We start from the raw sequence: 12,492 nt of genomic DNA on the forward strand, positions 1-12,492 counted from the left end.
AAAAACACAAAACAGTGGTTGCATTTCATCCTGCAATGGATAGTAAATTTAAGAAATATAAACTGTTAACCATATGTTGGCCTACATGAGTCTAATAGGAAGAATATGTATATCACGGGTCAGACCCTAAAGCTATTTGGAAGAAGTTGTCATCAACTCACACACCATGTGCCCAACAGTCTAAATATTCTTAATAACTATTTCAGATGTGAATATGGAGAAATCAGTGCCTGTTTACCTTTATTTGGTGTTTAAATTAGCAGTGACTTTTATTTATTTTATTTTTAAATTTCTGCCTACCCAGGATCTGGGGAATTCTCCACTGTGCAAGTTAAAATGTGTTGAGGTTCAAGTAATAGAAAACTTGAGTTCAAAGGCCTAAATAAACATGGGTTTATTTTTCTTACATTACAAGAAGTCTGGATCTTGTTTTTGCTGGCATCGATTCAGTGGCTCAATATTATCAACGTTTGCATCTTTGTAATTTTCCAATTCCTGTCACAGTAAAAAGATGATTACTATAACTCTTGACTTCACATCCATGTTCATAGCAGGGCAAGAGAAGGAAGAGATAAAACCAGTTGAAACACTTTAGTGTTAGGGAAAACAAAACATCCCCAGAAATCCATCAGTGTAATTCAACATGTCTCATTGTCTAGAAATATTTAAGATGACCATTTTGAACTAGAGTTCAGAAAAGAGGAGTGGAATGAAAATGTTTAGCATTGGGACCAGTGTTGTAGCATAGTGGGTTAAGCTGCTGCCTGCGAAGCTGGCATCACATATGGCTGCTGGTTCAAGTTCTAGCTGCTCCACTTCCAATCCAGCACCCTGTTAATGCACCTGATAAAGCAGCAGAAGTTGCCCAAGTGCTCGGGCTCCTGCATTCATGTGGGAGACCCTGAAGAAGCTCCTGGTTTCAGCATGGTGTAGCCCTAGCTTATAAACCAAAAGATGAAAGATCTCTCCCTTTCTCCCTCTCTCCCTGTAATTCTGTCTTTGAAATAAATAAATAAATAAATAAATCTTTCAAGAAATATTTTGCATTGATGGTTAAGAAAAAAAGAGACAAGAACAGATGTTTAGTTATCCAACCTATTTGTATATGCTCATCAACTCATGTGTAAATCATAGGGATGCAAAGATCACTTACTACACAAGGAGACTTCATGAAAATAAAATTAAAAGATGTTTGGTTTGGTACAAAATTTGCATATCCATACTTTTTTAAATAATGCAATTTCCCATAAACTTTTGAGGACATACTCCCCAATATAGAATTTGAAAGTACTAAAACTGACTCATGCACTCATTGTTGTTCATCAGATAATTCCATTGCACACTTCTAACTGGGTCATTGCTAAGGAGCAGAGCTGTAATATCCATTCCAACAACACCAATCTCATTGAAATGCTAAGACTAGCAGCATCCAAATTGTAATAACAATGTTTGGAGACCAGAAGGTTGATGAAATTAGCATGAGCAGTAGGAGCCAGTACTCAGAGTCATTGACACAGCCTGATGGTGTGGTGGTCCTGGTTAATACTCACCTTTCATTGCCCCTGCTCATTTTCTATCCCTAATTCTGTAGGCTTCCTGAAGAGTCTGTGAATTCTACATATTCTTTTCTTAAATCCATTTTCTGTCCCATGTGTAGAAGAGAATGCAAACAGAAATTGGCACATATGGTTGCTGCTAACCAAAGATATTCAGAGAAATAAGAATTCTGAATGTGTTATTTGGAGCTGGTTGAAACTATTAGCATCTTTTAAATCTATTGAGAATTCTAGCATGAATGCCTGGCAATATGAATTAATTATATCATTAACAGTGGTTATCTAGAAGGAAATGGCCACTGCAGACAAACTTGAGAGAATGAATGGACATAAAAATTAGAATTAAATGCATTGGGGTATATTTTATATGCCAATCATAGCTCAATAAATTGATTAAAATGAAATGGTAAGTGATTCACTCCACTGGGACTATACAACTTAAATAAATACATAAGTAATTTCAAATATTTTCATTGTAGTTGAGGTGGTTGTTCAAAGGTATACAGAAAACTACAACATTTCTATACTGTCTCTGAAAGAATCCATTATCTCTTGGAGCCACTGGACCGATATAACCTCAACTCAGAGGCAAAGTTTGTTCCCATAAGTTACCAAATTGTGATGTCAACAGAATTCAGCACCTCATAAGAAATTTAGGGCACTCGTCAAGAAAAAATCAGCCTATGATCTTTGAGAAATAGACTTATTAATGTCTAAGATAATAGTGAATACTAAAACAATTTTCAGTCTTAGAATTCTCTTGTAGCAAAAATAGTCACTCTCCAATCTATTGAGGCTGTTTCCCTTCTTTGGTTGAGACTCCTGAAAAGTTTGACAATAGATATATTAGCATTCTTGGTTTTGACAAAATGATAAAAGACTTATAAGTACCACATTTGGCTGATGATGGCATGAGATTTGGAAAGAATGTGTAGATAGAGCTCTCCAAATTAATTGAATTTAGAGCAAATTGTAGCTGGCGCCACAGCTCACTTGGCTAATCCTCCGCCTGCGTCGCTGGCACACGGAGTTCTAGCCCGGTGGGGGCGCCGGATCCTGTTCCGGTTGCTCCTCTTCCATTCCAGCTATCTGCTGTGGCCCGTGAAGGCAGTGGAGAATGGGCCCTGCACCAGCATGGGAGACCAGGAAGAAGCACCTGGCTCCTGGCTTCAGATCGGCACAGCGTGCCTGCCACAGCGTGTCAGCTCGTAGTGGCCATTGGGGGATGAACCAACGGAAAACGAAGACCTTTCTGTCTCTCTCTGTCTAGCTCTGCCTGTCCAAAAAAAAAAAAAAAAAAAAAAAAAGAACAAATTGTGTCATATAGGAATATTTACAAAAATAGAGTTTCTTAATAATCAGTGTTGAAAGCACCCTTATAGAAATATCAGCAAGTATTTTTCCAGATAGCTAGGAAACGTCTTGATAGAATCATTGACAGATTTAACGTGGTAATAAGAATGTTGGACTATGTACAAACTCAACTGCTTCAGTCCCCCATGGTAAGGACTCACCCATAAAATGCTATTGCTGATTCATCTATTTTTCTGGAACAATGTAAAAATTGATACCCAATATATCAGTGTTCAACCAAGGATACCAAAAGCCCAGTGGGATTTGGCGTCATTCCCCCATGTTGGAAGCAACAGTTTACCTTTTTGGAAGAGTCACATTGTGGATTTTATTTTGCTGTTTCCATTTGTAAGACATGCGTATTAAAAGCAATAATAGGGGGTGAAGCGGCTCTGAGCCACTTCAGCCCGCGCTTCTCTCATCTGCGTGGCTTCCCGGCTTCGCACGCGCACTCCGCGGTCTCCGCGCCCCTTCGCGCCCACACCACGGCCTCGCACTAGCCCCATGTTCCCTATCTATTCACGCCCCGTGCTCTCTCTGCACGCGGCGGCTTCCGCGAATCACACAGCCCAGCTTACGTCTCCGCCACTGGTATTCAGTCTAACTTCCCCGGGCTAACCTGGCGAAATCAACCTAGCTCACGTCTGCGCCCTTTGGTTTGGCTTCCCGTCCTTTGCTCCCTGGGCTAATCTGACGGATTCCAACTTAGCTCATACGTCTCCGCCTCTAGTTTTAGATTTTCGCCTTTTGCTCCCCGGGCTGACTTGACGAATCCCAAGCTGGCTTACGTCTCCGCCTCGGCCTGCCCCCGCGGTTACATCCTCCCTAACATATTTTTCTCTACCCGGTATGTTTCCCTAACTTTTCTTCCAACAACAATATTCCTCCCTCATTTCTCCTGGCTTCTCCCCACAGTCCGTATCCGAGTCTGTTTGTTCTAGCTTTCACTTTCGCTTTCGACCTTAGAGATTTCTCCCAGCTCCTTTCCCACAGTCCGTATCTGAGTCTATGCCTAGGCTTTCAATAGCTTCTTCCGGCACCTTTTTCGTCTGGCTTTTCCCTAGGCTCTTTGCTAGTCTCTCTCTCCGGTATTTTCCTACTTCTTCCCACTTCTTCCCTCCTAGGTTTCCTATCCGAGTCACGGCACCATTATGTCGCTCCCCCTCTTCATGGAGGAGCGACACTGAATCCTGCCTAGGCTTCATATCCGAGTCACGGCACCATTATGTCGCTCCCCCTCTTCATGGAGGAACGACACAGGACCCTGCGCTGTTCTTTTGTCTGCTCGGCCCTCCCCGGGTTTGCTGCTGGTTCTTCCCGGGTTGGCTACCGTCCCTTCCACCTCCGTGGAAGGGCGGTTCCCCCTGCCACATTCCCCACTTCCGCGGGGGAGCGGCACACCGCCGGCCGGCTCTCTCGGGGGCTGCACAGGTGTACCTTCAGATAGATGTTCCCCTTAGATGTTCCTCGTGCATGTTGTCTCTCTCCTCCTTTATAGTCCTCTTCCACCAATCCCAACTCTGCTACCCACACGCCGAGTACGCTGCTCTCCTCCAATCAGGAGCAAGATCAGCTCCTGCAGCTCAGTCAATCAAATTGGTGAGAGGCAGCTGCATAGAAGTTGTTACTCCCTTCTCAGCGCCATATTGTGGGAGAGCAGATGCATAGAATAAGTCTTAATTCCAGTAACTTAGTCTAGTCCGAGTTGCTCCCAGTTGCTCCCCACAGGGTGGTGCTCTGACTTCGTGGGTAAAGCTGCCACCTGCAGTGCCAGCATCCCATATGGCTGCCAGTTCGAGTCCTGGCTGCTCCACTTCTGATCCAGCTCTCTGCTGTGGTGTGGGAAAGCAGTAGAAGATGGTCACGTCTTTGGGTCCTTGCACCCACTTGGGAGACCTGGAAGAAGCTCCTGGCTACTGGCTCCTTGCTTCTAATTGGCACAGTTCCGGCTGTTGCAGCCAACTGGGGAGTGAACCAGTGGATAGAAGCTCACTCTCTCTCTCTCTCTCTGCCTCTCCTTTCTGACTTTCAAATGAATAAATAAATCTTTTTTAAAAAAAGCAATAATACCATCTTTCACAACATTGCTGGTGACCTAGGAACTCTCTTTACGAATAAGCAAGGAAATATGCAAACAAATATGAACAAATAAAAGAATGAATAAATTAAGGCCATGTATTTATGTAGATCGATGTCGTGGTATTTTCATGTACCTATGACTCAGAAGCAGCTAATCATTCAGAATAAGAGGATGGTTTATAACACCTTTTCTATGGCATGACTGTTAGATAACACCTCATGATCACGGTGAAATGCTCTGACCACAACTGATTTATGGTGCTGTTTTCTACATAGTCAGTATTCATAGAGACAAGAATTAATGTACAGAAGTGGGAGTGTCACCTCACACTATTATAATAATGATCTTAAATAAAATGTTTGCTTCTTTTCCCCATGACTCTAGATTTTTATAGTTCAAGGGTTTTATTAAATGAGAGAGAAAACTATCCCTTGCTGAACAAAAAAGTCTCCAATTCTATTACATTGGGAGCTAAATCATCACTTGTCATTTGAGGTTCTTGATGCCACCAGATGAACAGAACAAAAAAAGGGTTTTACTATATTGTCTGAGATGATTGATTCTGACCATCAAGGAGAGAGAGGGTTGCTAATGTACAGTGGAGACAGGAAGCAACATAACTGTAACCCAGGGTTTACTCTATAATATTCCAGAACAGTCATGTTCAATGCTAAGAATTAATAAATTTTAATGGCAATTCTATGCATGTGGGTCCAACAGAGGCCTAAAGTCCTTAAAACAAAGGCTTGAACCACTCTGCCCTAAAAAGAGCAGCAACAGGCTGAGACCTACTTGAAAACAAAAGGTTAAAAGGACTGATTAGTTGAGTCATACATCCTAAATATGAGCTATAAGCAGCCCTAGAAATTAGAGCTTTCGTATCTTTTGCCATACAGGTGTGTGTGTGTGTGTGTGTGTGTGTGTGTGTTGGATTATTTGATTGAAACTCAGCCTGAAATCATAATCATTTTATTAGATAGATAACAATGGACATAGATGATCTGATGCTAGTTTTTGTACCACTGTATTCTGAAAGGTGCTGAGTTTCACAGGAAACTATGATGTCACTGAATAGTTATTTATGAGGCCTGTACCCTGAGTTGTTATTTCAAGCGGATCACAACAATCCACTGAATCTTCAGCATTTCCATACCTGATTCCCTTGTGACCAACAGCATAAAAATATAGATTATGTAGAGACTCACAGGAAAAAAACTCCAGGGACAAAAAGCACTTTTTTAGGGAAATGAATCCAAATTGTTAAGCTCTAACCCATTAGAGCAATGGATCAGAAATAGTTGTAGTAGCAACTTCATTTGTGTTATTTAATATCTTATAATGTTCTGATATATGGACTGCCTTGTTGGACTTTCCAAGAAGTAGACACATACAAAACTCATAAATGGAGAAGTTTAAACTGAAAAATGTGTTCAGAACTCACATCAGGAGTATGTGTCTGGCACAGTAGTGAAGATGCCCAATGCAGGTAGAGAGTGGGGGTGGCCGACGTTTTTCGAGTTCCAGCTACTCCACTTTGATCCAGTTCTCTGCTAAAGGGCCCAGAAAGCAATTGATGATTCTTTTGTACTTGGGCCCCTCCCACACAAATGGGGAGCTGGATGGAATTCCAGGCTCCTCCCTTCAGCCTGGGCCAGCTCTGGCATTGTGGTCATTTGTAGAGTGAACTCCCAGATGGAAGATTTTAGTCTGTCTCTGTCTCTCTGCCTTTCAAATAAATAAACAGAACTTTTCTAAAGAACCATCATCAGTTTTTCCAACCATATGACACTGATGGAGATATAGACATACTGAGAAGAATGCGACTGACTTTGTAAATAAACTCATGCTTTGTTGCATGACAGTTCTCCCAATTTTTCCTTGAAAATAAACATTAGAATATTAATAATTTCGGAAGTAGTAATGATTAAACATTATAGTAAATTTTTTCATTCCCCTCTTTTTCAGGATTGAATGACTCTGGGGGCCCAGAAGCGTCTGTGCCTTGGGCAGAAAGATACTCTTGCTTCACTCCTTCATAAAGGCATGGAAAGTCATTGACTGTCCTTTACTCAAAATCATTGATGACATCCTGTTTAAGAGCATGTATGTGTAGGTATATACATGACCTAGCAACTAATGTTTTAGGGACTTGCTCCTGGAGTTGGCACTTAGAGTCACTTTGTAGAACAGCAATGAATTTTCCCCTAAATAACTTGAAAATTATTAGATACATATTTGCATTCAAGCAGATCTTCTTAATATTTCATACTTTTATGAATATTAACCAAACAGAAGAAATTTTATCCTTATTTTCAGAATCTGGACTACACGTTACACTTAATTCCAGGATCAGATAAGATTATCCAGCTAACTGTTTATAAAATGGTGAAATTGAAAGAAACATATATTGTACTATAATATCCCATAATTTTCAAAGTGAGCAAGTTAAGGCACACAAATAAAGAACAAGCAAAATAAAAATTCATCAGTAACAACGCTTTCTCTTTGTAGGAATGTTTTTCCATTTCAATTGGCACAAATATAAAACACTTTTCTTTAACTGAGTATCCATATTGATTTTACTTTATGATCCATGCATCTTCTCTTTGACTTCATTCCCATCACGGAGTCCACAAATAAGTCAAAATCTATCCATTCTTTAGAGTATTTTCAATTTTCATGATGGATCAACACTGTTTTGACCAGAAAACCAACTATAATTCTCTTCTTTGTCTTTTTTGACAAGTAATTGTATTACCTCTTTATTTTTATATATATATATATATATAAACACTCATTAATCTGCACTATTCTTTTAAAAACCTGAGGCTTAGGATTTTATGTTAAATGTTGACTGACCCTGCATCTCAAATACCCTTTTATTTTACTGAAAAGGTTCAGAGGACGTTACTCAAAAGTAAACTCCACAGCTCACAAAAAATGTGGTTATAAAGACAGCATAGATGCCGGAGTGAATCCTGAATTAACTAGGCATTTTTGAGAGTTCAGAATATTTTGCATTTTAAGTACATCTAATTAACCTTGCAGGTATTACATTCCAGTCAATACAGGGAAACTCACAGACTTGCATAGGAAAATCACTGCCACACTGTAATGGTGAGAGTTTCACACTTACACCCCTACTGGCAGTTTCCTTTTTCAAGAATTAAATACACACAAAGCTGCATGTTAGCATCCACTTGAAACTTTTCCAATATGTGGACTTTGCCCTTCATGTCTTTTCACCTTAAACTCCCAGTGAGAATGGGAAATGGAGACTGTGAAGATCCATGAAAGAAAGAATTCTTATCATACTCTCAACTACAGACATTAGGAAAATATAGTATACAGTCTTCATGGGACTTTGTGTTCATCAAAGTCAGTCCTCAACATAGCCATTCCCCCGTTTCTGCTCTAGAAAGCAATAATCAATTTTAATTTTCAAGAACAAAATTTTTATATTAAAATTTTCACTCCAAAGTTAACCTTCCAATAGATTTCAGCCATCACTTCATGCCTTTAACATGTTCTTTCTTAATCTTAATTCCTAAATTTAGTTAGAAAAAAATAAACAAACATTTGGAAGTTTTATCTCATTGCACTGTGTACTTTTAACAGTCAATTTGGAATTTCAAACCAGGCTTAATTTTATAACACTCTTGATTTATCATGGATTCCGGGCCACAAATACAACTATTTCCCCAAAGTATTATAAAATTGAGTTCTACACAAAAAATAATTAAAAATAAGCATATTCCATATAAAAAATTTCTTGATTTCTTCAATCAAAAACAGTGAGGAAAAAAGTTGTCCTGATGCAGGCATTGTGATACAGTGGGTAAAGCCACCACTTGGGACACTCATGTGTCCCATGCCATGTCAGAGTGCTGATTCCAGCCCTGGCTACTCTGCTTCAAATCCAGTTTCCTGCTAATGCATCATGAGGGTCAGCAGATTATGTTTGAGCCCCTGACAACCCTATGGGAGACCCAAGCTGGCTCAGTCCTGGCTTTTGTAGGGTTTTGGGGAGTGAACCAACAGATGGAAAATCAATCTCTTTCTTCTCTTGCTCTTCTTTTTAAGTAGATTAAAATAAATAAGTGTGTTTTTAAAAAGTTGTACTAATTCCTCTATATTTTTAGTGACAAAATAAGAACAATTCCCGGGAAAGGCGCAGTGGTACAATGGGTTATTCCCACCCCCATGGTGCCAGTGTTCCATATGGCACCAGTTGTAGTTCCAGCTGCTCCTCTTCCAATCCAGCTCTCTGTCAAAGTCTGGGAAAGCAGAAGAAGATGGCCCAAGTGCTTGGGCCCCTGCACTGTGTGGGGGACCCAGAGGAAGTTCCTGTCTCCTGGCTTCAGATAAGCCCATCTCTGGCCGTTGTAGCCATTTAGGGAGTGAACCAGCAAATGGAGGACCTTTCTCTTTGCCTCTCCCTCTCACTGTCTGTGACTCTACCTCTCAGATAAATAAAATCTTAAAAAAGAAAAAACAAACAAACAAACAAAAACAATTCCCTGTCCAATTCAGTTGGCCAAAAAAAAAAAAAAAAAAAAGTTACTAAGACAGTCAAGAAACTTAATCACAAAATGCAGATTTAAATGAGTAAGCAGCCTGTCTACACAGTCCACGTGGGAAATGAGACAGTTCTCCATAAAGAAAATGCAGACTTCTGCACATAAACAGAAACACAGGCGAACACTTTTTCACTACTGACTTTGTTGTTCTCAGTGTTTTTTTCCATTTTATTAGAGTTTCAATGTTGCTATTTTATTTCTGCTTTTGTCCTGGTGGTTCTGTTTTTATTTTACTGTCAGTAGGGGATCTTAACCTCTTTGATTATCCATATGTTAGTCTCAGAGCTAATATCATTTTTTCATTTTTTCCTTCAGTTGTCACTTGAATATATCTAAGATTAAATATGAAGCTTATATGGCTTAGAACCAGTGAATTCCACAAATAAGAAAAGATACAAAGCTCTGTAAACTTGAAAGTGAGCAAGCATTTTTCTCCAATCATAATGTGGAAAAATACTTTATCTCTTCAAAGTTTAGACAAAAAGAATCTCTAAAAAAGGAAACTGTCTTTTTAATGTCTTTGGCAACTGTTTTCTTTTCTCCTTCACTAGCTGTTCTTCCAAGACAGATACAGTGTGCACATCACCGAAGTAAACACCACGTTCTGCAGATACCATATTACACACACAGCAATTTACATGATAATTTTTTTCTTGATTGCAATTTACTCTTTAAAAATGCAAATTGTATAATTACTGCCAAAAAATGTTCTCCATGTGTGACAACAACAACAAAAGATGAATAAAAGTGCTATAAATTTTGCAGAATAATGGGCTTACAGATGAAAAAAAGGATGATTCTATATTAGACAAATCCATTATGGATAAAAAATAATCTAGGCTCAAAATTCTAGGAGGCAGAATTTTCCATGTTGTTGCTGATCACTGCTCCCAGTGCAACCTGGATTCTGGATTCTTCCACTGTTGTAGCAGATACAATGTTTTTCTTTTCTTTTGATAAATTATTGAAGTTATATCAATTAGAACAAATCAATGTGAGAAAGCCTAAAATCAAGCATTGAATCTTGCAAATATCACAAGATGGACAAGAAGCATCAAAACACTCCTATCTACATTCACAATCAATTGAACACTTGCATTATTTTTTGCTTCATGAAGTTGAAAGGACTAAGAAGCGTGTTAATCAAAAATAGTTTTTGAAATCAAACAGAAATAACCTAATTCTGAATCTATCAGTAGCTGAAGGAACCACAAGAAGGGTCCTTACTCCTGATGAGATGAATTTTCTTTCTCTGTCAAATGGGAATAGTAATAGTAATTCTAATTTTACAGTATTATTGGGAGAATTGAAATAATGAAAATAAAACAATGTGACATATAGTAAACACCGAAATACTGTCTATTATTATTATTTTGTAACACACAAGTAGTACAAGAAATTTTAGATGCATTCTGCATTTTCATAATTTTTATATGGAATTACTGCTGATTAGTTAAAGAAGGACCTTCAGTTTTAATGAGTAATATGATGATTTTTAACAGACTTTGTCTTGACTATTGAGGAACAGTGTTTTTTTTCCCTTCATACTATTTGTTGAATTCTTTACTTAGTGTAAGTTAATTTTATGAATATAAAGTTAACTGAAAACAGATCTTTGTGAAAAATAAGAAGGAGAGAGAGGAAGAATAAGGTTGGGAGCATGGGCAGGAGAGAGGGTAGGGTGGAAACTATCATTATGTTCCTGAATCTATATATATGAAATACATGAAATTTGTATCCCTTAAATGAAATTAGAAAATAAAAATAAAAAAGAAAGTGAATAAACATAACCATTTCTCTCTCATTAAATTAAATATAATAATAATGGATTAACTATGTAAGACAAGGCTATTCTGACTATGGAAAATGTATAACAGGCCATCTTGGAGCAAATTTATGTTGCAAGTATAATTAGATATTAAAATATGACTTAACTTGGTGTCACTTTCACGTGAAAGAAGGAAATCAGAGGTGCTCACAAATCATTGTGTTTCTAAATCCCCTACACTAGACTTGCAAAGTAGGGGAGTGCAGGAATACAACAAAGAGCTCTGTGATACTTTTGAGAGCCATCATTTCTAGCGTATAGGTATTTAGAGAGTTTGAGAAAGTAACTGGAGATTAAAAAGAAAATTCTATGGAGAGAACTGCCCGGTGGGTGTCAGCCTCCATTTTGGCAGAATGATGGAAATGTCATCTCCACCTCATGTCTACTGAAGAGGGCATCAAACTTCCATCCAAGGGGCTTTATGTATATATTCTAGAGTTTGGCACAGAAGACTGATGTTTGACACATAGCTAAGGGAAATAGGCCCAGAGGCTTGCATTATGACATACATATCTGGAGTAAAAGGATTACATGAAGGTAGATCTAAACGTTTGTGGAAAATGAACTTAAAAAAAAGAGTATTTTGGTGAAAAAAATTGTGAAACTCATGCATACACTGGGAAAAAAAATGCACCAAAATAAATTTACTTTTATGTGAATTTTTCCACAAACTTTTTGAAATTCCTTTATATAAGATAATATTATTATTACTTAAGTCTGTTTTGAAGAGAAATTTTTTTCTTATAGCCAAAATATCAGAAATACAACATTATGTAACTCAGAATTTGCTGAGATAATTGATGAGATAATTGAAATATATGAAACACCATGAGAAAATATCTTCAAAATACTTGAAAGGGCACTGGATAAATAGTGGTTATTTTATTTCTGATTTTTTTTTTTTTTGATAAAAAGCAGGGAGAGAAGAAAGGAAAAGGAAATAAACTGAAATATTTTGAGGATGTTTAAACATGAATGCTCACCAGCTCCTCCCCTACAAGTTTCAACTCATGGTTATATTTCGCAATGAGTTAAGTGGGATTCTTTCAGAGCAACAAAACTTATGAGTAACATGGAATAAGGAACTTCTGCAGA

Source organism: Oryctolagus cuniculus, chromosome 20 (assembly GCF_051225735.1).
Source record: "Oryctolagus cuniculus isolate XC-2025 breed Fujian yellow rabbit chromosome 20, ASM5122573v1, whole genome shotgun sequence".
In the NCBI taxonomy this organism is placed as follows: domain Eukaryota; kingdom Metazoa; phylum Chordata; class Mammalia; order Lagomorpha; family Leporidae; genus Oryctolagus; species Oryctolagus cuniculus.